A 6,000-nucleotide genomic window follows, 5' to 3' on the forward strand; every position below is an offset into this window, starting at 1 on the left:
AGAACGCAGCAACCTTAGTAACATAGCTAGCTTGCTAGTTAGCTAGCTAATTACAACAAGTAGATCTGTTGCTAGCTAGCAGGAGCAGATAGCTTTATCACTAGCTATCATGTCATTCCGGAACAAGGAGCATTTTAGCTATCAGTTTATTCCAAGTAATAATTTAAGACTACAAAAATCTATAGGACAAGTAAGGTAAAGCTAATACGGTCATCAAGACAGGACCCACTAATTTCATTCATACTGACAAATAAGAAATGCCACATTATCCCAGTCAATAGTTGGAGGATGATTGCAGAGCACCCTGCCTCAGACTGTCAGGATGTACATTTTCTAGCTCACAAACTACATTCCTTTGCTGTGATGATTTCTTTGAATTATTCTTGTCTCACATCATCTATTCAGCTCTCCTGTGTCCTGCTCCCAGAGATCAACCAAGTGCTATTCATCAAGCATGGGCTGATTCATTCACCTGTGAGGGGAACCATCCTACTGCAGTTTGAACTAACTCTGCCATCCCCATTTAGACATTGGGACCACATATGCATTTGCCGGTTGTCTTTCTTTGTGGGTTTTGTCTTACACAGTATAGTGCATTTTAGAGTTGAACACAAACTACAGATATACAAGCTTGTTTTTGAGCATCTCGAATTCAATGTAGAATCAGTCTGACAGGTGACAAACAGATTTTACTATTGTTACACGCAGTGGTGAGAATTATATTGTCCCCCCCAGGCTTTTGTCATAGATGGTAGAGTTTTCGTCTTTGGACCACACAAGTTTTAGATTGCATTCTGCTAAGGAACTTGTCTCTCTCTACATCTACCAGCTACATCGGTGACCAGGGTGGGTTCATTTCGATATGCCTATGGGGCCTAGGCACACTAGGGCGGCAGGTAGCTTAGTGGTTAAGAGCGTTGTGCCAGTAACCGAAAGGTCGCTGGTTCTAATCCCCGAGCCAACTAGGTGAAAAATCTGTCGATGTGCCCTTGAGCAAGGCACTTAACCCTAATTGCTCCTGTAAGTCGCTCTGGATAAGAGCGTCTGCTAAATGACTAAAATTTACTAAAACAAATGTACAAACACTCCTAAAGATGACAGTTCTACAGTCTCCATCAGCGACGCAGGCTTTTGGCATAGATGGTTACACTCATTTCTGGACTGCAACATTGTAAGATTGTGCCCTCCACTGCACTTGTTATACATTGATTGGTAGATTACACTATATTTACATATTTCAAATGCTGCCTGAGACACCTTTGCTATTTGTCTCCATATTCAATAAATGGTGAAACACTATTTGTGATTTTGTTCTTCCTTTGAATGTATCTGTATAAATCTTGTCTCACGCTCAGTCATAGTTAGTAGAATAATGAATGGATTGGCAAGATTTTGGCACCATCAACTCTTAGAAGGTTAGTAGAAAAGTTAAAGTAAAACCAAATGTCAAACATTCATTTCCCAACTGCTTTTTCTATAATTCTATTGGCTCTTTAACATTCTCCATACCTTATATTCCAATGCATCCAACATTATGCATGCCCACCATGGTATTGGGTAGTGATATAAAAAATCTATAGTTACATATCGGGATATAATTTTTTATGATATATTAGTGCTATATTAGTGGAATTAAATAATAAAGTCATCAAATAAAACAAATGTAATATACACAGCTGAAATATTTTATTAAAGTAATGTGAATAAATAAATGGTTAATAAGTGATATGCAGAAATGGGCAGTCACTACCATCATTGGACTTTTGATTTATTTTGTGTTACAGCGTCCAACCCACATAATGCATAGTGCATTTAATGTTTTTTTATTTTTTTATGACCGAAACCGAAAATCGAAAACAGTGATTTGTTTTTAAATAATCGAACAGACTTCAAAAATAACTAATCGCAACAGTACGATATATAATATATTATTTTTGCGCTAGTTGGCTGTACCCTGCACCAAAACTCCATTATTTTTCCTTCGTAGCTTGTTATCCATCTTTTTTTCCCTTTATTTTTTAAAAAATAGGGAGCAGATTTGTTTTCAGGACTTATATTTACATGACTGATCAGAACTCATTTTCTCATGGCTCTCGTCTCTCTGCAGCAGAGCGGAAATGGAGGAAAACTAGACTCCCTGCGGACCTGTCATCTTTTCACTCCCTCCTCTCTACATTCTCTTCCTCTGTTTCCGCTGCTAAAGCCACTTTCTACCAATAAATTTCAAGCCTCTGCCTCTAACCCTAGGAAGCTCTTTGCCACCTTCTCCTCCCTGCTGAATCCTCCTCCCCCTCCCTCCTCCCTCTCTGTGGATGACTTCGTCAACCATTTTGAAAAGAAGGTTGACGACATCCGATCCTCATTTATTAAGTCAAATGACACCGCTGGTCCTGCTCACACTGCCCTACCCTATGCTTTGACTTCTTTCTCCCCTCTCTCTCCAGATGAAATCTTACAACTTGTGACGGCCGGCCGCCCAACAACCTGCCCGCTTGACCCTATCCCCTCCTCTCTTCTCCAGACCATTTCCGGAGAGCTTCTCCCTTACCTCACCTCGCTCATCAACTCATCCTTGACCGCTGGCCATGTCCCTTGCGTCTTCAAGAGAGCGAGAGTTGCACCCCTCCTCAAAAAACCTACACTCGATCCCTCAGATGTCAACAACTACAGACCAGTATCCCTTCTTTCTTTTCTCTCCAAAACTCTTGAGCGTGCAATCTCTCTCAGAATGACCTTCTTGATCCAAACCAGTCAGGTTTCAAGACTGGTCATTCAACTGAGACTGCTCTTCTCTGTGTCACGGAGGCTCTCCACACTGCTAAAGCTAACGCTCTCCTCTGCTCTTATCCTTCTAGACCTATCCGCTGCCTTTGATACTGTGAACCATCAGATTCTCCTCTCCACCCTCTCCGGCGCTGCTCACTCTTGGATTGCGTCCTACTTGACAGGTCGCTCCTACCAGGTGGCGTGGCGAGAATCTGTGTCCGCACCACGTGCTCTCACCACTGGTGTCCCCCAGGGCTCAGTTCTAGGCCCTCTCCTATTCTCTATACACCAAGTCACTTGGCTCTGTCATATCCTCACATGGTCTCTCCTATCATTGCTACGCAGACGACACACAATTCATTTATTTTCTCCTTTCCCCCTTCTGATAACCAGGTGGCGAATCGCATCTCTGCATGTCTGGCAGACATATCAGTGTGGATGACGGATCACCACCTCAAGCTGAACCTCGGCAAGACGGAGCTGCTCTTCCTCCCGGGGAAGGACTGCCCGCTCCATGATCTCGCCATCACGGTTGACAACTCCATTGTGTCCTCCTCGCAGAGTGCAAAGAACCTTGGCGTGACCCTGGACAACACCATGTCGTTCTCCGCTAACATCAAAGCGGTGACCCGATCCTGCAGGTTCATGCTCTACAACATTCGCAGAGTACGACCCTACCTTACACAGAAAGCGGCACAGGTCCTAATCCAGGCACTTGTCATCTCCCGTCTGGATTACTGCAACTCGCTGTTGGCTGGGCTCCCTGCCTGTGCCATTAAACTCCTACAACTTATCCAGAACGCTGCAGCCCGTCTGGTGTTCAACCTTCCCAAGTTCTCTCATGTCACCCCGCTCCTCCGCACACGCCACTGGCTTCCAGTTGAGGCTCTACTACAAGACCATGGTGCTTGCCTACGGAGCTGTGAGGGGAACGGCACCTCCTTACCTTCAGGATCAGACCCTACACCCAAACAAGGGCACTACGTTCATCCACCTCTGGCCTGCTAGCTCCCCTACCTCTACGGAAGCACAGTTCCCGCTCAGCCCAGTCAAAGCTATTCGCTGCTCTGGCACCCCAATGGTGGAACAAGCTCCCCCACGACAGCGGAGTCACTGACCACCTTCCTGGAGACACTTGAAACCCTACCTGTAAGGAATACCTGGAATAGTATAAAAGTAATCCTTCTTCCCCCACCCCCCCCCTACATTATTGTTTGGACTTATGAAAATTATATGATTTAACGTTTCTTTAAGCCTGCAACTAGTTAATTGGAGAAAAAAAATGTATGCACTCACTAACTGTAAGTTGCTCTGGATAAGAGTGTCTGCTAAATGACGTAAATGTAAAATGTAAAATGAAACAATCATGCCAAAACATGATTCAAAATGGAATTCACTGAGAGAGATAGCTAATGAAACACAAGCTTCCTAAGCAGGCACATCAAGACCATTCGTATTGCATGCTGAATATTTCAAGTGCACTCAAACTGATATTTATCTTACTTCAGTCTTTGGGAGCTTTAGTTACTATAGTAGTTAGTTCCTCTGACTTAACACACTGACCGCAGACATACGGATCACGATTTCATGCGAGACTGTATTTACGTCTTAGCTAGATAGAAGCAGGCCATTGGCTGCCTTCATCATCAGAGGTACGTACGGGAGTTCTGATTGGTTTCAAGTTTAGCAGTTTGCACGTTTTTGCCTGAGCGGACAGTGTTGAAATATAGCTACTTTTTCTGAGAAAATGTGCAAGAATTGAAGGTGGCAACAAATTGTACAGTAATCATAAGAATATTTAATTGTCAATTACAAAACAATAATCTTCGACGTAGATCGAGCAACCACTGTTTTCGGCGTCGGCCCACAACCCCTAGTCAGCTAAACGTTAGTTCAATTAACAGCAACACAACAAGTAGCTAGCTAGCTACGTATGCTAGCTAGCGAAGCATGCTACCTAACTAGCCATCAAGCTAACTATCTAGTGATATGTCAGGCTAAACATTTTTGCTAGCTAGCTAGCTAGCTAGCTAATCAGCTTCAACACAACAGAGAAAGCCGGACTAGCTGTCCAAGCTAACTTTTAAGCGCTAGCTAGCGTATCTGATGACTAGCCAGCAAACACGCTAGCTACTTTACATCAACGCCTTCAATGTAGCTCACCGTATGCGCTAGCAAGCCGTTATGATTTGCCACGAAGAATTGGGGCCGCACTGCAGAAAATGCTCTCTTAACCTGCTACGAAAATCACTTTGTATCGAAGTGGCGTGGGAAGAGTGTGTCCCGTTGGATCACAGCTTCTCCATTAGTGTTCCCTCGAACTGCCTCTAGTACTTCACTTATACGGTATATGACTTGCCAAGCTACAAATACGGTCAGCTAGATAACCAGTTTCGCTATATAACTAGATAGACAGCCTTCGTCTTCCTGACTGTCAGACAGACTTTCAAACTGTCTAACGTTCAATAGTATCAAGCTGCATCCCCGCAGCAGCCTGTGACTTCTTCTTCGGGATTGTGTTGGCTGATCGCATCCTATTTAACGTGCATACAATGCCACCTACTGTACTGGAGTGTGAGGCCATTTACGGCCTACCTATATTAAATTATTTATGATATGGTACTATACAATTGGGGAAAAGGAAAGGTTACCCTGCCAACTATCAGCCCTCTCAAAAAACAACAACACCCCATTCCACTATTTACCCTATCTAATCCTACTCCAGACCAACGGTCTGGGAGGACAGAACACTACCACTCAACACCTCCTGCAACTGTTCTGAAGTAAAACGTCGCAATCCCAAGTATTTCTCTGCCGCTGCCATCACAACCTCTATTTTCAGTGACTTTCGATCCACTTCTGCAGTGCAATTGACAACCATAGCTATGAATGCCAAGAAACCTACCTTACTGAAGCACATATTCTTCCCATCACTCTCTATTAATCTCTGCCTACTCACAGGAATCCTCTCAGGATCCCTCACCCTGTACCCATCTTCCTCTACCACTCTCTTCACTGCTTCAGTATACAACACTTTCTGTACTACTCTGACCGTAGCAACCTCAACCTGCCTTTCTCTCACAGGACACCTCCATCTCCAGCCCCATGTTCACCCCTACAACTAACACATATACCTTTCTCCACCGAAACTACACATTTCTTTGTCTCATGCCCTCCTGCACACATCTAGGATTCTCCCTCCTACATACTGCTGCAACATGCCCATAAATCTGA

General features: G+C 44.0%; 1 protein-coding gene across 2 annotated transcripts in view; it reads right to left on the minus strand.

Moving 5' to 3' along the window:
* Positions 1-5,272, minus strand: part of nadka (NAD kinase a) — a 30,662-nt gene extending 25,390 nt beyond the window's left edge. For both annotated transcript variants that reach the window (XM_041856226.1, XM_041856225.1), the window contains exon 1: positions 4,930-5,272. The gene's annotated coding sequence lies outside the window, so the exon portion shown is untranslated. The remainder of the gene's footprint in view (positions 1-4,929) is intronic.
* Between the last annotated feature and the right edge of the window lie 728 nt (positions 5,273-6,000).

Source organism: Coregonus clupeaformis, chromosome 30 (genome assembly GCF_020615455.1).
Source record: "Coregonus clupeaformis isolate EN_2021a chromosome 30, ASM2061545v1, whole genome shotgun sequence".
In the NCBI taxonomy this organism is placed as follows: Eukaryota; Metazoa; Chordata; class Actinopteri; order Salmoniformes; family Salmonidae; genus Coregonus; species Coregonus clupeaformis.